This window comes from Protopterus annectens, chromosome 6.part0 (assembly GCF_019279795.1).
Source record: "Protopterus annectens isolate FY-2018-M chromosome 6.part0, PAN1.0, whole genome shotgun sequence".
Lineage (NCBI taxonomy): Eukaryota > Metazoa > Chordata > Ceratodontiformes > Protopteridae > Protopterus > Protopterus annectens.
The window spans coordinates 1,894,486,566-1,894,514,123 of record NC_056737.1 but is presented as its reverse complement, the minus strand read 5'-3'; positions in this window follow the sequence as shown (position 1 = coordinate 1,894,514,123).

The following is a 27,558-nucleotide window of genomic DNA, read 5'->3' as shown; positions in this document are numbered from 1 at the left end:
ATTGATTAGATTCACTGTACATGGGGGCAAAATATAGAGCTATGTATGGGGCAATTTTTTTTGTGGGACAGATGCCCTTTTTCTTTTTTTAAGGTGAGAGTGGGATGTTGGAGAAGGGCAGTAGGTATGTTTGGGGAGGTAGGTTGGGTAGGATAGGTTGCATTTGCAGATAGACAAGACAGAAAAAAACAGCAGACAGGGGTGGTGTATGACACATGAGGGTGTAAACACCTTTGACAGGGAGGGTGGCTAGGAATCTGAAGCCCATGGCTTTGTAAGTCAACCATAGATTGCCTCTAAGTAGACAATATGAGACAAAGAATAGTTGGAGTCTTTTTAGTCTGTCCATATAGTAAAAATGTTTAAGACTTAGGAACCTCTTCATGAGGTACTGTTGCTGCCTCTCCAGTTGTTGCAGGTGTTTAGTGAGATACATGCCAAATGGAGCATTGTACTCAATGATTGGCATAATGAGGGAGAAGTAGAGGGAGACAATGACCTCTTTATTCCTGGATGCAAAAACCTTAGTAATGAGATGTGCCACATAGAAGGATTTTTTGACTACAGTGGCAATGTGGTGGTCAAAAGAGAGGTTGCTGTCAACCTGTGTTCCCAGATCTCTTATAATGCCTTCTGTGTTCAGTGGACTACAATCAATGAGGTAATTCATGGGAACTGGGGTTTTCCCAAAGGGGATGATGACACATTTTTTGGCATTGAGCTTAAGGCCATGGTTCTCACACCAGTCGTTGGTCTCAGTGACACCTTTTGTGTAGGATGTCAACATCACTCGTGGAGTTAATAATAGCTCCCAACTTGCAATCATCTGTGAACTTTGTCAGCCAGAGTCCCTTTGTGTTGGCATGGACTTCAGAGAAGTAGGTACCAAACAGGAGAGGCCCAGGACTGAAACCTGTGGGACTCCACTCATGACTGATCGGCAGTCTGAGTTGGAGTCAGCTACTTTCACACTGTTGGTTTTACCTGTGACCCAGTTTGCAACTCACATAGTGATATGGGATTGATGCCTAGCTTATTGAGTTTTTCTGATTCCTGAGTGGAGAATGGTATCAAAGACCTTAGCCAGATTAAGGTAGGCTGTATGAACCACCTTGCCTTCATCCACAGCTCTGGTGACTGACTCAAAGAAGTTGACCAAGTTGAACAGGTATGATCTAACCTTCACAAAACCAAACTGTGTGGGATCCAGAGTTTGGAGATTCCTTATATCCTTGATGATTAGGTCTGTGATGATGCATTCCATAGCTTTGCATATCAGACTTGTGAATTTCAAGGTGATTAGTTCGTGGTCGGATCTAACCAGGGAGGAGTTGACTATTGGTGTAGAGCAATGGTCGACCATGTTAGTAATGACCAGGTCAAGGATGTTGCTACCTCTAGTGGGGGTAAGAATGAGCTGGTCCAGGGCATTGGAATTAATGAATTCCAGGAAATGTTGGCAAGTGTATTGGTACATGAGTAGTTTTCCCAGTTAATGGAGGGGTAATTGAAGTTGCCCAGTATGAGAGTGTTAGGTTGGACCCTAATATTCTCCAGGGTGCTTCTACAGGGAATATAACATCTTGCTATAGAAACAAGTTGCTACATAGGAACAGCATGTACCCTCCCACATATTTTTTCTAATATTGCAAGGGGTCAAATCATCAGATCCTCCAGACTAAATGTTTTAGATGAAGATTTCCAGGATGAATTACAAAAGTTGCATACCAGCTTTGTTAGCAGGGGTTATAATAGTGGTTGTATCAAACAGACTAGCAATGATGTATGCATAATGAGAAAAGATTCAGCCAAGCCCTATTATTATTCTTTAGCACGTAGACCTTCACATGCAAAGACTATGAACAGATTAGATTGGCAACAATACCCTTTGTATTATTCCAATAAAATCCGGTACACCAAGGAAATAATCTGTAAGAAGTGGAATGTATTAAAAACAGACAAACAAATTAGAAATATAGTCATTGATAAACCCACCTTCAGGTACAGAAATAAGAATTCTGTTAAAAGGATGCTATGTGGATACAAAGAGGTAGGAGTAGATGATGATGGACATGTTAACACCTTACCTTGTGGGAAATGTATTTATTGTGAACATATAGATTCAAGTGGTTGTTCAAGTGGTTGTTTTGTCCACCCCAGTAATGGAGGAAGATATACATTTCATGTTAATGTAGATTGCAATAGCACATATATGATTTATTTGGCCTACTGTACATCTTGAAACTGTTTCTATATAGGCAAAACTAACAGACGCATGAGGGACTGTATTCAAGAACACCTATACAATATTAGAACCAAAAATATTAATAATGCGCTAGCTAAACACATAGTAAATACTAGTAATGAACATACCTTCAAGTTCATGGGTATTGACAGGGTGACTCAGGGTCAGTGTTTGGATAATTTGAGAAATCACACTTATTGAAACAAAATGGATCCAGGCTTTGAGCTGATGTATGGCCAGGTCTAAATAGAGAAGCCCCACTGAGACCAATACTGAAAGCAAGGCAATTGTATAAATGAATGTCAGAGTAGTAGCAGTATGGATTATATTAGAATGTTCCTGGATATATGTATTCTATCCACTCATTTTACATCACTGCATATTGAGATATGTAAGTTGAATTTTAATGTATGATGTTTTATGAACATACATTTTTTCAGCTGTTTCAGGAGTGAACAATGCTACAAATTTAGTTGCACCTGCTTGCAGGAATTTTCTTCTTCTTTTTTTCCTTTCCCATTCCACACCCCACCCCACCATTTTTACTCATCCATTGTGTAGATTTAGCTTATTTTGAAGTTTGCATAGGTAACCGGGTGATTTTTGAACATCAAAACAGCATGATTTAATTATTTGTATCAATGCAGGAACTTTTTATCTAATGTGCAGTAGATTATATCATGCTTTGTAGTTTCTATAAGTAGTTGAGCAATCTTGAACATTTAAAATGTTTTCCTAAGAAATAACTTGTACTAGTTGTGAAACTTTGTATCTAGTATATAGCAATTCAGAGCATGTTTTGCAAATGCATAGACAGCAGAGTGCTTCTGAATATTGCAACAATGTTATTTAGTAATATGTTTAGTTAGTTAATTTGTTTCAGCTCAGGTCATGCAATCGCTCTAGCACAGTGTACTGGCACTTAAGTGATTTTAAATCAAGCAGTATGTTTTAGCTTTTGTATAAGGTCTGAAGAAACAAGTCTGTTACTCGTGAAAGCACTTACCTGTTTTATGTGAAATAAGCTACTAGTTGCTGTTATTCTGGCTGTGTTTTGGACTATACTTTTTCTTGGATTTTCACGCTTAAACTTTACTTGGAACTATTTAATTTTTCATAGGTTCATAAGTTCATAGGTGTGTACTAGGCTAATGGCCCTTGATCCTTTACAAGCCTAGCCCATAGGATTAACCTGGCATCATGCCACCTGCCCTTAGTTCCCAGTACCTCTGTTGAGTAGAGCCACTAGAGTGATCCCTGGGGTGAATTTTCTATTTCCCATCTACAGATCAAGACTTCTCTTGAAGAGGGCCAGTGAGGCACTCCACTTGACATGCATGGAAAGTCTATTCCATAACATGGGCCATCTCTAGGTTCTGAACCTGTCCCTCCAGCTTGTTCTGTTGATTGTGATAATGAGGTTGGGGTCTCTGGAGCATGTTGTGTGGAGGGGCTGGGATTTCTTTAGATGCAGTATTTCTAACAGAGCTGGGACAGCATTGTAAGTCAAGCAGAGATTGCCTCTAAGTAGGCGATATGAGACAGAGAATAGTTGGAGTTTTTTGAGTCTGTCCATATAGGAGGACAAGTTTTTAAGGCCTAGGATCCTCTCGTGAGGTACTTTTTCAGCCTCTCCAGTTGTTGCAGGTGTCTAGTGAGGTACATGCTAATAGAGCATTGTACTTGATGATTGGCCTAATGAGGGAAGAGTAGAGGGAGACAATGACCTCTTTCTTCCTGGATGCAAAACCTTTAGTAATGAGATGTGCTACATAGAATGACTTTCTGACCACAGTGACAATGTGGTGGTCAAAAGAGAGGTTGCTGTCAACCTGTGTTCTCAGATCTCTTATGATGCCTTCTGTGTTCAGTGGACTATCATTGATGTGGTAATTCATGGGAACTGGATTTTTCCCAAAAGGGATGATGATACATTTTTTGGCATTCAGCTTAAGGCCATGATTCTGACACCAGTCATTGATCTCAATGAGGCATTTCTGTAGGATGTCAACATCACTTTGGGAGTTAATTATGGCCTCCAACTTGCAATCATCAAACTCTGTCAGCCAGAGTCCATTTGTGTTGGCCTGGACTTCAGAGAAGTAGATACCAAACAGGAGAAGACCCAGGACCGAACCCTGTGGGACTCCACTCATGACTGGTCGGCAGTCTGATTTGGAGTGAGCTACTTTCACACTGTGGGTTCTATCTGTGATTCAGTTTGCAACCCACCTAGTGATATAGGGGGTGATGCCTAGCTTAGTGCATTTTTCTATGATTTCTGAGTGGAGAATAGTATCAAAGGCCTTGGCCAGATCAAGGTAAGCTGTATGAACCACCTCGCCTTCATCCACAGCTCTGGTGACTGACTCAAAGAAGTTGACCAGGTTGAGCAGGCATGATCTACCCTTCACAAAACCAAACTGTGTGGGATCCAGAGTTTGGAGATTCCTTATATCCTTGATGATTAGGTCCGTGATGATGCGTTCCATAGCTTTGCATATCAGACTTGTCAGGCTAATGGAGCGATAGTTTCTAGGGTCTGCAGTCACTTCTCCTTTGTGGAGAGGGATGACTGTAGCAGTTCACCATTGGGTAGGGAAAAAGCCTGAAGTGAGGCTGTGATTGAACAGGGCACACAGATGAAGTCCCAGTTCGCTCTGTAGTTCATGTAGAACACGGCCAGGGATATTATCAGGTCCAAAAGAAGCTGTATTCTTGGCCTTGGGCAGTGCTATTTTAACCTGTGCAGCAGTAATACTGGGTGCCTGACAATCTACTGGTATTGTGATTCATCCTTGGGGGGGGGGGGTAAAGTTGGCACTGAATCTGTCGGCCAGTATATTAGCAATATCTGTTGGCTCGGTGTAGGAGGGCCATTGTGCAACAGCTCTGAACAAATCTGGGTATTGCTGTGGAGATTCTTTACATAACTATATAAGGCCTTGTGGGTTTCTTTACTATCTTCTGCAATTCTATTTTCATATCTAGCTTTAGAGGATTTGATGAGGGATCTCAACTTTTTGTTGAAGCTGATAAGGGAGTTTTTCCAGTCTTGGGACTTCACCTTATTTTGCATTAGTTTCCTCCTTCTGCTGTAGAGTTTGTTTATAGCAGGGGACCAACAGATTTGCTTCCTTTTTTTGGAGGAGAGCATCTTTGTTCTATTGGGCATAGAAAAATCCATGCATTTGTATACATCTTCATACAGGGCATTAGTGTATGATTCGGTGGTCATGCAGCTGTTCGCCAATTGCATGGGTGCCATGAAGTTAGCCACTTCTGTTTTTAGGAGCCCAAAGTTAGCTTTGGAGAAGTTTATCATGGTGGTTACCTTTGTGGGGTTGGGAGGAATGTGAATTTCCAAGGTGATTAGTTTGTGGTCGGCTCTAACTAGGGAGGAGTTGACTATTGGTATAGAGCAATGGGCACCCATTTTTGTAATGACCAGGTCAAGGATGTTGCTAGATAAGAACAAGCTGGTCCAGTGCATTGGAATTAATGAATTCCAGAAAACGTTGGGCAAGTGTATTGGTAAATGAGTAGTTTTTCCAGTTAATGGAGGGGTAGTTGAAGTCACCCAGTATGAGAGTGCTAGGTTAGACCCTAATATTCTCCAGGGTGCTTAGGAATGTGGAGTGTGAGTCTTGGGTCATGGTTGGGGAGCTATAGCAAGCTATGACCTGAATCGCTGTCTTACCCAATGTTAGCTGCACCTGAATTATCTCTGATGCATTATGTTGGGCTACCAGTCTGGAGGTGTGTGCATCCTTTATGAATATGGAAACACCACCACCTTAAAAGCTTCAGTCCAATTTATGGGGCTAAAAGGTGTGGAATGAGTTATAGCCTGGTAGTGCAGGGGTGCTTTCTGCTGCCTTGAGTGAGGTCTCTGTTACAGCACAAATGTCGATGTTCTCCATTTTAAGGATTGCTTTGAGTAAGTACATTTTGAAATTTAGACTTCTAGCACTGAGCAGCATAACCTTCAGATTGCATTTGTTTGTAGCTGCTACAGTGGTGATTTAGTCTTTGGAACACCACCTGAAAAGGCACTATAGGGGTGGCAAGAGCCTTGGCCAGTATCTGGAAGCCCAGGGGTGACAGATGCAGGCCATCTCTTGCAAAGCATCGAGGTCTGTCAATCATGTCATCCCAGCCAGACTGATACTGGTTCCCCTTAGAATGACACCAGAAATTTAGCCAATTGTTGAAATCAATCATTTTTTGCTTGTACTGTGGTATCATCCTGGGTGATGGTAGGAGGCTGCTCAGGGCTAGGGTCATACCCGCCTGGGCTATATAATCTGAGAGCTCCTCCATGTCTCTTTCCATGTAGTACTGGGAGGTACTTCTCAGGTCATTCAGACCAACAATGTACAATGACAGAGTCATATTCTTACCTGTTGTTGATGGACCTGAGTGCGTGCGTTATGTGGCAGATCCTGGCAGCTGACAGGCAGCTGACCGTTATTTTCTCCTTATTCAGCCTAGTGAGTGGGACATCAGTGTGCCTCACTATCGAGTCACTTATGATTAGTGTGTTGGGCATGCTGTTTTGCCTTAGGGGCTTTGGTTGAGTTGCACACTGTTTAGTAGAGTTATGTGTCTCATAATTAGTGTTGTGTTGTGGTGGTTGAGTGCATTTCTTCCTTGGAGGTCTCTGCTGTTTGTGTAGATTTTTACTGAGAGCCTCCACGAAGGTGGGTGTGTGGTTTGTGTTTTTATGTGAAGGCAGTGCTGATGTATGTTCTGGAGGGCTATGTATTCCATATGGTGTGGTGCAAGTGTTTACCTTCTCCTCTTGACCAGCTATTCTAGTCTATGCTGGAGAGTGCGTGGCTTCCAGTTTGGATATATAAGTGCATCTCTCACAAGTCTGAGTGTTGGGATGTAAAAGGAGAGGGTTGTCAATGTACATGAGGCAGTTGCTGCATTGCCTCAGGATGCTTAAGCTCACCAGCTTAATAGAAGAAAGCACAGGGAACTGATCTTTAGACATGCCTGAAGGGGTGAGCATTAATAATAAGTACCGGAGCTGTTTCCTTGTAAAACGTTTAGTACTGGTAGCACTTTTGTGTGCTACAATAATTGCTACAAGAAATCTGGTAAAGTGCTAGACTAATAAGCTAGCAAAAGTGCAAGAGAGGAGAGAACTACCAGATCTAAGGGAAAAATTGAAGAGCAGACTTTTTGGCACTGCTCAGAAGCTTACAAACAGTCCTGGATACAGCAAATCTGTATCTGGACATCACTAGTTCCAGGAAAAGCAGGAAAGATTTTTTTTGTTTGTTTTTATTTATTTTTAATTTAGGGGTTGGGCATACCTCTCAGCATCTCAGGGCAGGACACCTACACCATAAATGGGGTGAATCTGGCCACTACTAGGGACACTATTTAAATATTGCTCTTACAAAAATATAACTTGTGGTATGCCAGCTTGCACACTAGCACACCTATCAGGACATTCTGTGATAGTCTGTACAGTTCAGGGATGTGTCTGCTTGTGTATTTTTACTTTTCAGTGTCCATGGACACGGTAATTGTTTTGAGTGCAGGGGGTGTGTTCGATGTCTGTGCACTACTTAAACATGTCCCCTGTACTTGTTCACTGTTCATGTCCATTTAGCTTTAACAGTAGCACACCTTCATGAATATACAATGCACGCTGCTGTTAAAGCTAAGGCTAAATGGACGTGAACCACTTCATTCAGGAATAGCACTATTCCTGCACAGAGTTTATTGAATCCCGGGGTCAGTAAAAACTGGCAATGACTTATCAATCAACAGGGAAGTTTCCAGAAAATATGGCATACCTGCTGAACTTTGGAAGTTAGTAGGGGAAATGTGATAAAGATCTGGAAAATTTTAATTAACAATGTTTTAAAAAGGAGGAACAGTACCAAATTTATAGCTTTGGTGGCTGTATTAATTGAAGAGGGAAAGGCCCTTCAAATCTAGGTTCAAATAAAAGAATTTCATGTTTAAACCATGGTTATAAAGTATGTATGTATGTATGCATGTATACACTAGCTAATAGAATGGCAAACGTATTATCAAAATTAATAGTCAGGGATCAGTGTACTTTGTGGAGGTAAGGCAAACATTTGATAATATTAGTAGAACAATGAAATAAAAATGAGACACTGATACTTTCCCACCTATCTGGTGAAAAGAGAAGACTTTAAGGAATGGGTAGTAGAAATAATTTGGGAGCAATTAGAGAAGATATAATTTTATTCTGAAAATATAGCTTGGGAGTGGGATGACATTAACATGGAGTTTAAAAATAGGGTGGAAAAAAAGAAAGAGAAATATAGTTAAGAAGTAACAAGAATTATTTAGAGGGACTGACAAATGTTAAAGTATTGCAGAATAGAGGGAATCCCACAGAGCAAGAAGAGGAATAATTGCAGAATGCTAAAAAGGAAATAGGGGATCACCTCAATAATAAGCATGAGTTTAGAAAGATTGCTGTTAAGCAACTGTTTTTGATAATACCTCTAGAGCACAAACATGTTTAGCACAATGACACAGGCAACAGAAAGTAGAATGTTTTTTTGCCAAGCTTAGGGAGCCTATGACAAGGAAGATAACAAGAGATCATGTAGAGGTAGTAGAAATATCTTGGAAAATTTATGAAAGTCTGTATTAAGCACAGAAACATGGAAATCAAGAAAATTGACAAATGGAAATGTTTATAGAAAAATTAAATATCCCAAGGTTAGAGATAGATGAGGCTCAATTACTAACAGTTAGGATAGGAGGAGATGAGATAAGCTAGGGGGGAAAAACAATAAAAATCCGGAAGTTTTTGTTTAACAGTATTTTAAAAGGAGAAAAACTGTTGAATTTTTTAATGGTTAACAAACCTCTCACCCCGATCATATTTGTAATTCCCAAAGTTCATAAAGGTTTACATCCTTTAAAATTTAGACCCATTGTGGCAGGATCTGGAAGTATCACAGAACCTTTGGGAAAATTTGTAGATATTTCACTTAAGAAAATGGTTTCATCCTTTGGCCACATTTGTAAGGACTCCTGGGAATTCCTTAAAAATATCAGAAATGAATACTATGATTGCACAGATGTAATGGTTACAGTGGATATAGTGGAGTTGTTTCCTAGTATCCCCCATGTGACAGGATTACAATGGTTCAGTGACATTTTAACCAAATATTCAGGTTTAAGTACAAAGTTAACTAACCTGATTGTTGATTTTATGGAAATCGTTTTAAACAACAATTTTATCTTTTTTAATGGGGAATTTTTTAAACAAAGAATAGGTGTAGCAATGGGCACACCTTGTGCCTCTGCATATGCAAATATCGTCTTGTTTTACTGGGAAAGTCAATTTATTTTAAACTCACTCTGGAAAGAAAATATCATTCACTATCAAAGATATTTGGATGACATTTGTATATTATGGAGAGGCAGCAAGAAACGTCTCGAAGAATTTTTAAGGTACATAAACACCACCACTGACTTTTTAAAGTTTACATCTAACATCAGTGATGATACATTAAATTATTTGGATGTCAGTTTGACTAAAAACAAAGAGGTAGGAAGGTTTGAGTCATCAGTGTTTAGAAAAAGTACCTTCTCTAATGCATTTTTGCATTTTTGCAGCGGTCACCCCTATTCACAAAAGAAGGGCATTTTGAAAGGTCAATTTATCAGAGCCTCAAGAATGTGAAGCATGGAAGCATTATTTTGTAAGGAAGTGAGCAGATTAAAGAACTTATTTTTAGAGAGAGGATACCCCTGCAATTTAATAAACAAAATGTATCAAGAAGTACTGTTTAAAAGAGATAACATCTATGCACCTTTATTAGGTTTAACAAATGATGACACAGTATCTGAAATTGACAACACTCATGCACAAAGTAAAGAATTCGACCACAAAGCTGCTTTTGTATACACATACAACAACAATGCTGTTGATTTAAGAAACACTATAACAAAATATTGGCCCATCTTAAGGTCAAATGAAGAGACTAATAAATGGTTACCCATTCAACCAACATTTGTTAACGCAAGAAATATGAATCTCAAAAATATATTTGAGAGACAAAGACAACACACAAAACACACCAAGAACACTATAATGGGTACCCACAAATGTAATGCTTGTAAGCAATGTGCACACATTATGAACACATGTTCTTTATACATCAAATCTAGAAATTTCAGAATCAGATCAGATTTGTATTACAATTGTGCATCCAGAGGGATAATATACTTAGGTCTGTGTCAGGTTTGTGAAAGTTTTTATATTGGAAAAACTGAGAGGACGTTGCGTAGGAGAATATACGAGCACCTCTATGATATTAAAAAAAAGAAAGAATCAAATGCCTTTTATAGACATCAAAAGGTATGCCCTAGTATGACTGTTAAATTCTTTGTTTTAGAACAAGTTCCCCAGAACCCTAGAGGTGGTGACTGGGAGGCCACCATTGAGTACAAAGAATTAATATGGCAGCTCAGATTAAATGCAACAAAACCACCTGGTTTAAATGATGCTATAAGTATCAGTAGTTTATTAAAATTAAGACGAGCAAAACTATAATTTCAATGCAAGCAATTTATGGTTCACAGAAGATCTTAAGAGTTGGTTATGTGTTGATTATTTTAAAAATTCATTGACTGTACAAAGTCACATAGATGTAAATATGTTATATGTATGATATAAGAAGTTTTAGGTATTATATATTTTTAACAGAGCATTTTAGCATAAGGGCACATTTTAACATAAATATAGTATTGCATATATTTTATTTAATTAATAATATATTGATTATAGCTATTATTTTTATTATATTTATGATAGTATATTTATTATAGTATATTTTAATATTTATTATATTCAATACACTTATTAAATAGAACAAATCCCTCATTACATTCATATTAATTTAATTACACACAGTGCACATGTGAATTTTTTATTTTCATATTTTTAACAAATATTTAAAGAATATTGTATGTACTTTTTCTAGGAGGTTTGACCTCAAAAAACAAAGAGATGCAGTTTCTGCATTACACTGGCACCATTCTTACATGACATTCATAATATCTTTTAACAAAGAGTTTTTTTACAAAGATTTCACATAGTAATGACAGTAATAAGTATTAAAAGTTAAGCGTTTTCATTGTTTATAGATTTTCAAAGGACAACGCTCACAAAACGACATCTTTGTATTTTAATATGGTGTCATTTGTTAAAGTCTCAAAGAACTGTTTACAATCACGCTTCAACCTAAGCATAACATTTCGTAACTTAGTTACAGGAATGCCTTCTAATGAATGAAATTGTTTAATTGTACCAATTACTAATGAACTGTCCTATTTAAAGGAAGTTCACTACCCTGCTGTTCTATCTTGATAAAGCCTGACATTCACGCAGGCGAAAGCGCTCAATATATTTATTTTTTCGTTCACCTTATTGTGTTGTTCGTGATTTAATAAAAGGATTTTACCAGTTCATTGAAGCTTGGAGGAGTTTATTGGACACTGCCGTGCTTGCTGCATTCTTTTTTGGTTTTTTAAAAGGAGAAGCACCAACATCCTGAAAGAAAGTGGTGGTGGCTGTAATACCTAAAGAGGTTAAAGCCCCACCAGATCCAACTTCATACAGGCCCATTGTAATCCTAAACCATGATTATAAAGTGTCTATGTTCATAATGGTTAAAAGAATGGCAAAGCTGATGCCAACACTGATAGATATGGGTCAGTGTGGTTTTGTAAAGGGGAGGCAAACATTTGACAACATTAACAGAACACTGATGATACAGAGAGAGAGACAGAATGTAAGAAAATTGCCACTGTAGTTGGTGGGTCTTGATGCAGATAAAACATTTGGCACAGTAAGCTTGGAGTTAATGAGCAGGGCAATGGAAGAATTTTCATTCCTTGATAAAATTATAAGACTGATTAGGTGGATATATGAGGGATCAGAGGCAAAAATTAAATTGGGTGGATTCATCTCTGATAATTTTTGTTTCAGCAGAGGTTACAGGCAGGGGTGTCCTTTATCCCCTTTGCTATTTGCATTATATTTAGAACCATTGGTAAATAAAGACTCAGAAATTAAAGGGTATAATTGGTATTAGAGTCAGGAAAAGCTGGCCTTATTTGCAGATGATATTATTTTATACTTGATACAACTAGAAAAGGACATTTCAGTGTTGTGGAACATTTTGAGGCAGTTTCAAATCTTTTTGGGATACAAAACTAATGAAGCTAAAGCAAAGGCAATAGCTGTAAATGTGTGGCAGATAAGGATATGTGAGATGAGACTAAACAAAAGATAATACAAAAACAGAGAAATTGGAAGCTCTGTTATTTGGCTATGGATAGCAAGTTACAAGCACTTAAAATGTTTCTAGTCCCTTTAGTTTTATACACAGATCAGGCATATTTTTATCAACCAGAGATGAAGTTGAGGATAGCAATTAATAAAGAACTGAAGGATTTTATCTGGGAGGGGAAAACAGCAAGAGTCAAGTGGGGTAAGTTAACTCTTCCAGTAGAACAAGGAGGTTTGGGAATTACACAATTTGAAGGGGTATTTCAGAGCTACAAAGTTAAGGCTTATATACACAGCACAAGCAGCAACCTATAATTCAGAGTGGAAAGGGATGCTGATGAAATGGGGAAAGCTCAAGAAACAAGGAGAGACTGGGAATTGCCCAGAGTTAATAAATCCTTTCTTAACTGGTGGCTGCCAAAAAAGCAACAGAAAATGGAAATCAAAGTCAAACCAACTGTACTGGAAGTAGTGAGCATAATAACAGATACATCAACTGGAAATGGGATCTTTACAAAAGGATAAGAGCAAATTACATAGGAAAAAATGGGAATTTTGGGAAAATACATGCAGAGGAAGAACAAGGCTTAAAAGAAGGCAGGATTTGAATGAGATATATAATGCTTGACTGAAAATGACTGGATAGATTATAAGTGATGTATAAGGTTTGCAACTAAAATTATGTCAATATGGTTTGTGATGTATAATGTTTGCAACTAAAATTATGTCAATATGGTTTGTTTTCATTTACATAAATGTATGATTGCCTCTGTCATATGTGATAATTTAATAGAGATATTTCTTGTTTAAAAATATTAGTAGAACAATGGTAATCCAGATGGAAGCAGTCTGTAAGAAATGCTGCCATTGTCAGTGGATCTTAATTAACAGAAGGTATCTGATAGAGTCGAATGAGATTTTATGAGTAAGTCTCTGGTTGGATTTGCAGTTCCTGATATAATAATAGAGATAATTATAAGAATATAAAGGCCACATGAGGAAATTAATACAGGAGCATTAATTTCTGACAAGCTATGTTTGAACAGAAGGATGATGTTTTATACTTATGATGATGTGAGGTACTGCCAGCTGTGCCAGAGGGAGTAGGGCAGTGCATGAGTAACATATGCCAGCATAGCTTGCTGGAGTTTTGTAAAGAATTATATGTCATTTGAATATCAAGCTGATTTGTAAAGATGCTTGCATTAAAAATGTATTTGTATAGTTGCTTCTGTTAAAAATGTATCAACAGTAGGTCCTGCCCGACAGAAAAGAAATAAACATGTATGTCAGACTGTATTGTTGTAACTGATGAAAAGTATATATTTTAACAGATGATATTGGAAGAGAAGAAATTATGCTCAGTCCAGCTAACCTTAAGAGAACAACCTAAAATTAAATGACTTGGTTTAGGCCATAAAGATTTTATCTCACAGGTCTGAGTGCAGCTAGAGATGTAATGTCTGTGAAAAGCCTAGGCTGGATGGGGAACTAATTGCTACTCTGGGGTGCCAGAGAACAGCTTGTTAGTTTCTGCAGGAAGCTCGTTAGTCTCTGCAGGAAGGGTGTAAGTGCTGGAATTGTTTTACAGTTTCCAGATGCTGTAATAAACCTTAGAAAATTGTATGTGTATATTCTGACAAATCAGTGCCAGATACTGGCTTATTTTGTAGTGAGGGAGTAGTGTGAAAATCACAAAGTCAGGTGAACAGATGTGATGTCATTCTTTAGCCAGCACTGAAATTGTGTTTGAATACACATGTGAGATGTGCACTCTGTATGTGGACTTGACAAAATACACTCATCCACTTTAATCTTGCCTTGCTTTAGAAAGTAACTAGAGAACAATAATGCTTCAGTCAGTTAGGAAAATGTAGTGAGATAAGCTAAATGTTGTTTTTTCTGTATCTGTCTGAGTCTTCCCATCTGTGTTGTTTTTTATATTTGCTGTGATTGAAACGCTGCTATTTATTATAAATAGACATTCAGTATTTTCATGTTTTCTTTTTATTATTTATTATTAAATATATCTAAACCTTTCATTGTGGCTGGTCTTTTAGAAAATACTTTACCTTTGAGAGAACTTGCATTTATTTAGTGGCACTGTGGATCCACATTCCTGAATGTCTTGCTGTTTGGTTAATACTAGCATTTGTATAAGTAATAGTTTTAATAAGTGTAATTGGGTACCCTTGTAAGATCCTTAAAGTAGCTGGCTTTGGGTGCTCTAATGGCAGTAAATATACCTTATAGTCTGAGTGGAGGTGCCAAAGTGGATACACTGTGGTGGCCTCTTCCAGGTGTGTGTGTGTGTGTGTGTGTGTGTGTGTGTGTGTGTGTGTGTGTGTGTGTGTGTGTGTGTGTGTATATGTGTGTGTGTGTGTGTGTGTGTGTGTGTGTGTGTGTGTGTGTGTGTGTGTGTGTGTGTGTGTGTGTGTGTGCGTGTGTATGTGAGTGTGTGTGTGACAGCTACTTTGAACAGGGATAGTGAGAGAACTGATTTCACAGAGAAGGTGGTGGAGGACTTGGCTTGGAACACCCGGCTAAGGACTTAGCTTTGTAGTGGTCAGTGGGGAGTATTATTTGGTGCCTTGAGAGAAAGCCCAGCCCCAGGACTAGAGTGTGTATTCTCTCTGTGCTCCTAAGAGAAATTGTACTTGGAGCAGAGGGTTGCATCTGAAAATACTGTGCATGTCTATTTTTATTCTCAGTGAACATTACCCACCAGTATCAGAGGTGAGGTTTGAGGCTCCTTAATCACTGGACCAGAGGAGGGACATTGCAAACATAGCCTCTGGCAAAAATAAGGGTTCACTAATTCAAGGTTACTATTGGTATGGCAATCAAGAAAAATATAGCTTTATTCACATAGTTATTTATTTATTTATTGCATTTGTTGACCGGGGAATGTCCACTGGGCCAAGGAAGAGACCATTTTCAGTGGAGGCTTGTGGAGAAAATCTCCAACATTAATAACACAGTACAAACAAGTAAGAAAAATTGCTTACAGTGATAGCAATAATTGTTAATACATTGGATGTAGAGTATACAATTGATCCATTTCATTGCAGTAGAAATATACTGAGTCTTGTACAAGATAGAAGGACATATATATTCAAGAAGTAATATAGGACTATGATAGAGAGTTAGATATAAGCGTGGAAGGAGTGCAGGTATAAGTCTAGATAGTTGTGAGTGGAGGTTTGTAGGTGTAAGGTGAATGAGAGTGGCTACTGGGCTGAAGTAGGATGTGGAAGGCATAAATGATAGATCATGAAATCATAATGGTGTGGTGAGAATAGAAGGAGTGAAAGTAGAACACAGGTAGAGGCTAGGTTAAGAGGGTGTCAATATAAGTGGTTAGTTATCAGGGGTACAGGAGCATATCCAGTTTGAGGAGAGACGCAATTTGAGGGATTTTTTTTAAATGAAGCATGGAGGAATCTTATTCCATAACTTGGATACAGCGTGAGAGTATAACATTTGCTCAGCTGAGTGTTTGGGTTTTTCAATAACAATAGCATTTTGTGTTCAGACCTGAGGTAGCAACTGGGATGGTAGGTGGTTAAGATGGTAGAGAAGGAGGGGTAGGTTTAATGTTGGTAGATCATCTTATAAGCTATATTAAGTAGAAGATAAGTGAGGTGGTGTGGGGATTCAAGCTAATTCAGTTTATGCAGAGCAATACAGTGATGATAGGAATATTTTGCACTAGTTGAAAATTCAGCAACTTTGTTGTAGCAAGAGTTTAGTTGTTGTTTTAGTGATGATCGCAGGTTAGTGTGAATAGGGGTGCCATATAGGAGAGTTGGAAGCAGGAAGGATGACACTAAGGCCTTTTTTGCTGAGATGCTAAGTAAGTAGTTGTGCCTATAAAGTGGACCTAACTTTTGATGTTTTTTTTTATGTTGCTGTGGATGTGAAGATCAAAAGTTAGGTTGTCATCAATGATGACACCTAGTAATTTGGTACTAGGAACAACTTCAATGATAGTATTGTTATTGAAAGACCCAGTAAATAGAGACTTATCGACAGGAGTAGATTTGGTAGGTGTGAATAGCAAGAGTTTAGTTTTATTAGGGTGAGGGTGAGGTAGTTTAGGGACATCCAGTGTTCAGTGGAGGTAAAAGCTTCTTGTGTTAGATTCTATAAAGTAGTGAGAGATTTAGAGGAACAGATTATAGTGGAGTCATCTGCATATTTGATGACAGAGCCATGGGTTAAAGAGTTGTGAAAGTTATTGACAAATACACTGAATAAAAGGGGGCCTAGAATTGAACCTTGAGGAACACCTGTGTTAGTAGTGATGAAGTAGGAGGAGGAATGCTGCTATACAGTAGATTGTTGCCTGTGGGTAAGGTAGTTAGAGAACCATTGGAGGGTAGGAGGAGATAGGCTGAGGTTGGAGAGTTTGGTTATCAGTAAGGGGTGGGAGATGGTGTTGAATGCTTTAGATAAATATAGAAAGATTGCAGATACAAAGGTCTGTGTCTCAGGGTCTATTTACTGTGTTTAAGAAGGAGAAGAAAACAATATAAATGCTATGTTTAGGTCTGAAGCTATGTTGAGTGGGGGAGATCATGTGATGACTTACCAGATAGCTTAGGAGCTGTGTGTGGATGCACTTTTCTTGCATTTTAGAAATAGGAGAAAGAATGGCGATGGGATAAAAATTAGAAATTTCAGAGTTATTCCCTCCTTTGTGAAGAGCGATCACATAAGCTTTCTTCCATATATTAGGTATACATGATTCTTTTATGGATCTGTTAAGCAGGATGCTAATGGGGTATGCAATGGAGGGGGCTGCTAGATGTAGATATTCTGCTGGTAAATTATCTGGGGAGCATTGGTGCATGGTTTAAGCTTAAGAAGGAGTTTTAGGATGGTGGCTGTAGGAATAGGTGAAAAGGAGAAGACAGGTAGAGGGTTTGAAGTGGTTTATGCAGATAGAACTACTTATTGGTCTGGGTTAATGGGTGGGAAGGTGGTAGTAAGTTTGGTGATGGTTTCTATGAAGTAAGTGTTAAAGAGGGAGGCAAGTTCAGAGGGAGTTTTTTTCTGAGTTTGGGCATAGGATGCTGTTAGTGCCTGGGTGGAGTAGGGTGTTGATTGCTCCCCAGAATGTTTGGGGGTTTTGTTTATGTTGGTTGTGAATGGTGTGAAATATTCTTTCTTATTTTTTATAACTAGGCATTTTGCTTGATTACGTAGTTGTTTATACTGAAGGAGGTTAGAAGGTGTTTTGTTTTATTGCCATGCTTTCCAGGCTTTGTCTCTGGAGGACATAACCTGTTCTGTGGACTTAGTAAGCCAGAAAGCATGTCTTGTTTTGATTCTCTTAAGCCTAAGATGGGCTAAGCTGTTTAGAATCTTAAGGAAAGTGGAGTTCAAGAATTCCACAGCTTCATTAAGTGGGAGAGATTTCAGTGGATTCCAATTAACATTCTGCAGAATTTCATTGAAGGTATTTTGGGAGAATTTGGATAGATCTCTGGAATGTCTATATTGATGTATACTAGGTATAGAGATGGGATTGTGTATTATGCATGCAGGAGAGTGATCACTAATACTGTCAGGGAGTATGCCAGATGAAGAGAGTTTGTCTGGATCAGAAACTAGAATCCAGTCCAAGGTGAATCCTTTGTTTTTGTTATAATCAGGTCTGGTGATGCCAGAGATTAACTGAGAGTAAATGTGAAGGTTGATGTTAGGGGAGGGGTCTTTATTGGGGATGTCAAGCCAGTTAGTGTTGATGTCGCCTAGAATGATAGTCTCATTCTTTATGTTGTTGGTTGTCTGGGCAAGGATGTCTTCAAGGATGGGAATATTGTTGCCAGGGGGATATATACTACTATAAACCAAAGGATTTTACAGTTATTGAGTTTCAGAATGGAGATGAGTAGCTCTGCAGTGGAGAAGGAAGGAACTGGTTTGGAGTATGAAATAACTGTGAAGGTATTTTGGAAAAGTAGAGTGACACCTCCACCTTTTTTATGGAGTTGGTTGGCTCTGAGGCAAAAAAAAAAAATTGGGGGTAAGAATTCAGATTGATGTAGCCATGCATGGAGTAGGGGTATTTTATTTCGAATGCTATGGAGATTGATGGTGGTGAGGTTTAGGCATTTTGTAGGGTTGGGAAAGTTGTGGGTGGAGGGTGGGTTGGGCCAGGGTTACGTTGGATATCACCACATGCTAGTAGAGTGCAAAGGATAGGGGAGTTGATGGTTAGGAGGTTTCTTCTATTAGTGAAGTATTGTAGTGGGTTATGTTGTGCTGGGAATAGAATGCATTTCTTTTGTAAGATTAAATCTGTACTGTAGAGGGTGGGACAGATTATGGAAAAGCTAGAATGAGATTAGTAATGGAGAGATGCAGAAGGGGAGGGTGGGGGAGGTACATTGGTTGTGTGAAATGATGACAGTTTTAGAAGGAGGGAGAGATAGATAGCAAATGTCAGGAGAAGAAAGTCATAAAAGTAAGGCATAGCTGAAAACAGTTTTGGGGAAGGATAAGGTATGAGGCAAGAGGTGAGGAGTGTGAGAGAGGGTGAGGTATAAGGGTATAAATTAATGGAGCTACAGAGAGTAGGATATGTGTGAGTATAAAAAGTAGTGCAGGTTGTAGAATATGAGGTGGGCTTGGGATTACGTGGGTGAGATGGAGTTTGATAGTGCTGAGTAGACAACTGGATGGGTCTGGAATTTAGATTGTATTTGTTGTAGTAGTAAGTACAAGGAAGGGGTGAAGCATGTTCAGTATGGAAGATAGTGTGGATTGAGATAGAGGAAGGTGGAGTTAGAACGGAGAGTAGTGTGATAGGTTGGGTAAATAATGGGGTGTGGTAGGGAGAGGTATACATTTAAGTAATGTGGGGGTGGGTCGGAATGGGGGTAGGGTAGGGGAGCAGAGTGAGCCTGAGTGTAGCAAAGGCAAATGGAGCTGGTTGGCCAACCTGTACTAGATAAGGGGAAGGAGAAAAACAATCAGTCTAGAGCCTCTTTTGCAGGATACTATGCTCTGCAAAACAAATTGGGTAGCGAGAGTAGAGATAGAGGGATTTGTGACCAGATACAGTGTCTAGTTAGCTGGGTGAGGTCTAACAGGGTGGTTGCTGGTACAATTACTACAATATCATTACGGTTTCAAAACAACCATTTCAGGGGTATCTAAATGTGCCATTTAAATGAAAATATATCTGTTAGGGAGTAGTGCCCCCTAGTGGCTACAGAGAGGGTCTGTTTGGGCTAACCAGGAACTACAATGGGAATCGAACGCTCTCCGGTGACCTTAGGGAGTGCGCTAACCCAGGTAAGATCACACTGCTATAATAGACTTAAAGAGAAACCTTAGGTTGCCAATATCGCAAGTTTAATCAAATTAGTGGAGGAACTGCATCCACATTGACTGCTACAGAAAATTTTAAATCCTCACATGTATGGCATAAAAGAGATTACCAAAAGTAACTGTTCACATGCATAGTTTAAAACAGGAGCAGTAGTCCCTGTGTAGAAAGTGTTCAAGGGCTTAGCCTGTTAGCTTGAACTGCAGCTCACTTGGTTATCATCCACAAAGCAACTCTGTGGGATGGTGGGATGGGGCCAACACAAAGGTCCACCACAGGTATTGATAGTTTATTACAGGAGCAGTATTCTCTGTGTAGAGAGTGTTCAAGGGCTTAGCCTGTTAACTCAAACTGCAGCTCACTTGGTTATCATCACCAAAGCAACTCTGTGGGGTGGCGGGAGAGGGCCAACACAAAAGTCCAGCACAGGTATTAATAGTTTAATGCAGAAGCACTATTCCCTGTGTGTAGAGTGTTCAAGGGCTTAGCCTGATAGCTTGAACTGCAGCTCACTTTGTTACTGTTCACAAAGCAACTCTGCGGGATGATGGGAGGGGGCCAACACAAAGATCCAGCACAAGTATTGATGTTTTAATATGGGAGCACTATTCCCTGTGTAGAGAGTGTTCAAGGGCTAAGCCTGTTAGCTCGAACTGCAGCTCAGTTGGTTACTGTCTACAAAGCAACTCGGTGGGGTGGTGGGAGGGGGCCATCACAAAGGTCCAGCACAGGTATTGATAGTTTAATATGGGAGCGCTATTCCCTGTGTAGAGAGTATTCAAGAGATTACCCTTTTAGCTCAAACTACAGGTCACTTGGTTACCATCCACAAAACAACTCTGCAGGGTGGTGGGAGAGGGCCAACACAAAGGTCCAGCACAGGTATTGATAGTTTAATATGGGAGCACTATTCTCTGTTTACAGAGTGTTCAAGGGCTTTGCCTGTTAGTGCGAACTGCAGCTTACTTGGTTACCGTCCACAAAGCAAATCTGTGGGGTGGTGGGAGGAGCTCGAACTGCAGCTCACTTTGTTACCATCCACAAAGCAACTCTGTCGGGTGGTGGGAGGGGCCAACACAAAGGTCCAGCGCAGATATTGATAGTTTAATATGGGACCACTATTCCCTGTTGTAGAGAGTGTTGAAGGGCATAGCCTGTTAGCTCGAACTGCAGCTCACTTGGTTACCATCCACAAGGAAACTCTGTGGGATGGTGGGAGGGGGCCAACACAAAGGTCAAGCACAGGTATTGATAGTTTCATACAGGCGCACCATTACCTGTGTAGAGTGTTCAAGGGATTTGCCTGTTAGCTCGAACTGCAGCTCACTTGGTTACCATCCACAAAGCAACTCTGCGGGCTGGTGGGAGGTGGCCAACACAAAGGTCCAGCACAGGTATTGATAGTTTAATATGGGAGCACTATTCCCTGTGTAGAGAGTGTTCAAGGGCTTACCCTGTTAGCTTGAACTGCAGATCACTTGGTTACTGTCCATAAAGCAACTCTACGGGATGGTGGGAGGGGGCCAACACAAAGGTCCAAAACAGGTATTGTGGCAAGCACACACACAGAGGCCAGGAGAGCATCTGATACCCAGGAAAGCAGTTAACTTGTTTCATATGATACTATTATGTACTTTCAAAATCCAGAGAGGACGTTTTAGTTATGGAACATTCTGAGATAGTATCAAGTCTTTTTATCATGTAAAATAAATGAAGATAAAACAAATTATATAGTTGTAAATTATGTACCCACACAATAATTGGTTCAGTAATACCACACACACACACACACACACACATATATATATATATATATATATATATATATATATATATATATATATAGATATATATAGATATATATGGAATATGGATTAAAATCATTCTTTTAAGGCAGCTAAGGATATGTGAGAAGAGACTTAAAAAAGATAATACAACGTTTGAAAGTTGAAGGCTGTTAATTATGGATATGAGAGTGATATACAAGAATTGGAAATATTTCTAACTCCTTCAGTTTTATATACAGGTTAGGCATATGTTTATCAACCAGAGCAGAGTAAAAGTTGTAAATGATAAATAAGAAAGAAATGAAGGAATTTATTTTAGAGGAGAAGAGGCCAAGAGTTAAGTGTGATAAGTTGTTTCTCCCTAAAGAACAAGAGAAGTTTAGGATTTACTGATTTGAATGTATATTTTAGCGATACACTGCAAAGGCAAAACATAGGCAGAAGGTTACAAATCAAAATAGAAAGGTGTGCAATGTAACAACTGGAGGAGCTCAAGAAACCAGGAGAGAGCAGGATTTTGTCTGCAGGTCTTTAAGAAGAATAACAACAAATGCACAGAATATTATAATCATAAAGTAGCAAAAAGTATTGCATGAACTTAGCCAATACATCAATGGAGAAAGACTATTTTACCAGTAGGATACCTGCAAGTAAAAATTGGCAAGAGGGGGCTGACATTTGTTGGAGAAAATTGTCAAACAATCCAAGGCATTGGGAGCAAACAACTATGGTGGGAAATGTACAGAGTGGGATGAGGCCCAACAGAAGTTTGGGCTGCACATTAGATACTCCCTTCCCTACCTGGGATTGATAACAGAATATAGGCAAAGTGAAAGGGAAGGAGAAGTGCTAAGTAAAGGACCAGATCTAGCTGAGTTTTTTTATTGAGATAAGAACAGAAGTTGCTGCTAAAATATATTATTAGTAGGGCATATAAAATATTGCATGAGAATTACAAAAAATCAACCTGAAGAATTTAGAAAAGATATGGAAGCAATAATTAAATGGCAATATACAAAATTAACAGAGGGATAACATCTTAAGTAAGCAACACAGTCCAGAAGGTTTAGAATTTTTACACATAAGTGTTCACACTCCAAGTAGACTTTAGCATTTTTTTCCCATTAGGTAGATAGTAATTGCTATGGGTATGATGGGAAAGGGAGAGGTGGTTAGGAACATGATTTTTGGCAATGTAATGAGTTAGCAGATTTTAAAAATTCCTTTCAGTATACTTTGCCAAAAAATGTTAGTAGAGCAAATGATTGTGAATAAGTAAATGATTACTTTGAGCTGTGATAGAAGATCAGAATTGTCTTGACATAGTCTTAAGTTTAACACTATTGCTTGCCAAAAAAGCAATTACTAGATAATTGATCTAAACCAACCATAACTGAAGTACTGAATACTGGGATAGAGATAAAATAATTGGGATCTTTAAGTTAGAGAAGGAGCAAATTACACATAAATAAATGGCTTCTCTGAGAACAATATATGCAAAAAAATGTTTAGGAGGAAGAGGAGTGAAATTTAATCAAAGAAAAGATGTGAACCATGTTTGTAATGTTGGAGTGAATAATAATTGTTACAAAAGAAAATATATATTTATAATGCATGAAACTGAGGAAATGAATACAATGTTTCCTTTTCCATAATGTATTTGTGCCCATTCCACTGTTTAAATATAGTAACTTTAGTAAACATGTAAATAAAAAAAATATTTATTCAGTGTATGGGTACCGACCACATCTAGCGGTGCCCTGGCTTTGTGGACTTTCCAAAATCTCTAAAGGTTAACATCACATTTACAACTCCAAACCTCAAAGGAAAGCCATTAACAGTTTTGCCACACAATGCTCATCCAAGATCTCTGTTGCCATGATAGGTTTCCAGATGTGAAACTAATACTAGTCATAGCTGGCTCAGTGCTGTGTGTGTCCTACTATCTGCATAGCACATACTACTAACCATTTTATAGAAACATGAGATGTAGAAGGAGTAAAGACATACAAATTGATAAACTGTGTGTAAATTCAAAAATTTATTTTCAGTCACAACAGATTATAACTGTATTAACAAAATCTTATGCAAAGCAGTTTCGCTCTACAAAAGGGGGTGATAAATTGTCCCAGTGACATACAGATAACCTCAGATACTGAAATCATATCAGAGTATATTGAAAAGAACTATGCAAACTGGATCCAAAGTACAGGGATGAGATAGAATTAGTAACAATGACCTGAGAACATTTCAGCAAGAACTTATATTTATTATTTACTAAGTTGTATAAATATGGAAGATTTCTCAGGACTAGAGACATGCACTTATTAAACCTGTCTTTAAGGGAAATGAGAAAAGGACAAACCTACACTCATACAGACCCTTAAATTTACTTTCATGTAGTAGAAAAATAATGGAGAAGATGATACTGGATAAGTTATTGTTTTACCTTCATAACACTGATCTCAATATGGTCGACCCCGTATTCGCGAATACCGAAGTGCAAATATCCCTAATGTCAAATTCCACATATCCGAATGACAAAATCTCGCCCCCTTTTTGACCCATGGTAGCACTGGTGTGGAGGTATGGCATGGCCGGAAATGTAGAAATTCAACATTTATTCAGCATTTTAAAAGTTTTGCGGTTCTGGTTTTACGGAAACAGGTCGATGATGTGGCCGGTCAATCATGTGATCAACGATATGAAGGTAAACCTAAGTTATTGTCAGACTGAAAACGTTGGGACTTGAAACCATATATCAGCATGCATATGTAGAAAATAGATCTATCACCACCTGTAACATGATGTTTTATAACAATATAATAACAGCTACAAATGAAAAATTGTGCAGTGATGTAATTTATGCAGATTTAATTTCAGCATTTGACAGAGTCATACACAAAACTCTAATCAGTAAATTAAAACAACTAGGTATTGATTTTCTCTTGATGAGATGGATAGCTGCATGGATGGGTGGCTTACAAATTGGGCATTGTAAGTATCATACTGCAACTGGACAGGTAAAATTCAAGGTTGCAGTCAAGGTGTCCCACAGAGCTCTGCCCTAGGCTCATACTTGTTTAGATTGTAGCTTTCAGATCTATCTTTTTCATCTGAGGTGTTCTACAGTCTATATGCACATGATCTGAAACTAAGTAAACTGATGACATGTTACAGGTAGGGTAAGTATGCAAAAGAACTTGACTACATTAACCATTTGGGCAAAGAAGAACAATATGCTGATAAATCCATCAAAAACTAAGCATATGATATTTGGGAGACAAAAACTGAAAGGTGAATATTTAATACAGCACACAGTGATTGAAACTGTAGAGTCATTTAAAGACCTGGGTATATGGTTGGATCCTGCTATGAATTTTTTTCTAATCACATCAATCAGTTCATTAATGACAGTTATAGAACTATATCTAGAAAATCATAAATGATGAAGTCATTGTTTGTTAGTTACATTTGACCCAAATTTGAATATGGAATAACAATATGGCAACCCGATAAAGAAAGCATGCATGAGTAAAGTGGAAAGAGTACAGCAGAAATATACCAAGGGCATCCATGGATGTAAACATTTATGTTATTATGCAAGACTAAAATACCTGAACTTGTACAGTGTCTCATATAGATATTTAAGAGGAGATCTTATTTAGGTATATAGGATATTTAGAGACAACTACCTCTGGAAATGTTTGGGGTTATCAAAAAGTAGTAGAGAACAAACAGACAACCTATGTAGACAATTCTATAGGACTGTGAGGTGTAGGTGTACTAAACTGGCTCTCTGAGAGAGCAGCTGATGCATGGAATAGACTACAAATGACATTAAAGCAAGTACTAGTTTAGATATTTTTAAGAACAGCCTGGCCACTCTATTATGTGAGCAATTGTTTTGGTATATTGGCAGGCTGGATGGGCATTACTGCCTGTGCTTGAAACATTTGTATGTATGTATGTATGTATGTATGTACGTATGTATTTATAAAATGATTTTTTATGCAGAAGATCCATATTCTTGGTTCTCATATGTTGAATAATCTCATCCAGCACAAAGTTCCTCACATTTTCTTTGTCAGTTTGGTCACTGCTGTCTTGCCACTGTTACTCCTGTATCTATATATGTTTAAAGCAGTGACATGCTGGAGAAACAACCAAATTTTGCAGCTAGTTTGTTGTTCTCCTGCACCAGACTCCCCTCACTGTTGCGTGCAGACCCTACACTCCCCTGATGAGAGATATATTTGCTGCATGTGAAACTGTTTTTTGCATGGGGGACACATGAGCGTTACAGTCATGCCAGATATATACACATGATTGGTTTAATGTGAATGCATAGGTATCAGTGGTGTCAGTGTACATTGTCCTGGTAACACATGTGCAACAGCATATGTGAAGCAGTATATACTCTTGTGCACATATACGGCAATACACTTTGTTTTCTCATTAAAAGATTATTTGTTGTGCTGAGTTTAGTGAGTTTAATGATATAAATGCATAGGGTGAGTTATGATGGTAAAATCCTTGAATATGTATCAACACCATGAATACTTATATACTCTTTAATAAAAGTCCTGTTACTCTATATGCTTTCACCATTCGACTCTGCTGTCTATATTATCTTATAGCTGTTGTAACATTTCAAATCACTGATCCTCAATGGACACTGGTATACTGGAAACAAACTATGCCACTTTATTAATTTCCACCTTATTCTCTGTTATTAATACAGTTGCTTACTGCATTCTTGTGCAAAGTGTCATTCATTTGTGGTGAAATGAAGAGCTAAGGTTTTGTATATTTGATACACAAAGGCTTAAATCCGTAAGCCTTGCTATGTCTGCATATCTTGCCTATCACTCCACCTGTTACTTGTGTGCATTACTGTGCAGCCTGTATGCTGCATCTGTGTTGTATAATCAATTACTGTGACATGATAAAACTAACAAGAACAGAGCAAGCATTTAAATACAGATGAGACATCAAGATGAATAATTTTATTACAAGTACATATTCTTATGATCTGACAAGGAATATGATTTGCTCTTATGAATCTGTTATTCTGTTTAAAGATAACCTTGATGACAAGAAAATGGCTAGGTGAATACTGGCTAAATATGTATTTGCCAACATTTTATTTTGTTCATTTTAATTCTCTTGACATATGACTTGCAATTTAAGGAGTAGACTAGCATGTTTAGTCTTGTCAACATTTAAACAATGTAGAACTGGGTTGCCAGAATTTTTGCCAAAGCTATGCACTAAAGCTGGAAATTTCTGTTTTCACACCCTAAGCGTTCTATGCATAAGTCATAACTTGCTCAGTGAGTTAAAGGCCACAGATGTTCAATGCATATAACTATATACAGGAGGATACTTCTGTCCACAATGAACTGTATATATTTTCCAATGCAAGTCATGTTACAACTTTATAAGTGACACCATATATGAATACTGGACCAATGAGCCCCATGCAATCTTTTCCATGGATATCATTCTTGGGTATTACCATAAAATAACAAAATGAGAAGGCTAGCTGAGACCTATGACCATTGAATGCTCTTAATGTTAGTAGCTTGCAGCTTCTCATATTTGCCTTGTAGCATTTGTTCCCATTTAATGAACAATGTCTGCCAAGCACTTATTAACATATGCACGTTTGTCAGAAATGCTCTTTGAATATTTTTGGCTTATTGCATGTTGGTATTGGCTCTTCTTCTTTTCGATGAATATGAATCCATTTGTGGTATATGCCACTGTATCTTTAAATGATTGCAAGGTCACCTCTTAATTAGATCATCTTTCTAAAATAAATAGTATTTATTTTCCTGGATTACAAAGCATTATTATCATTGCCAAGGTG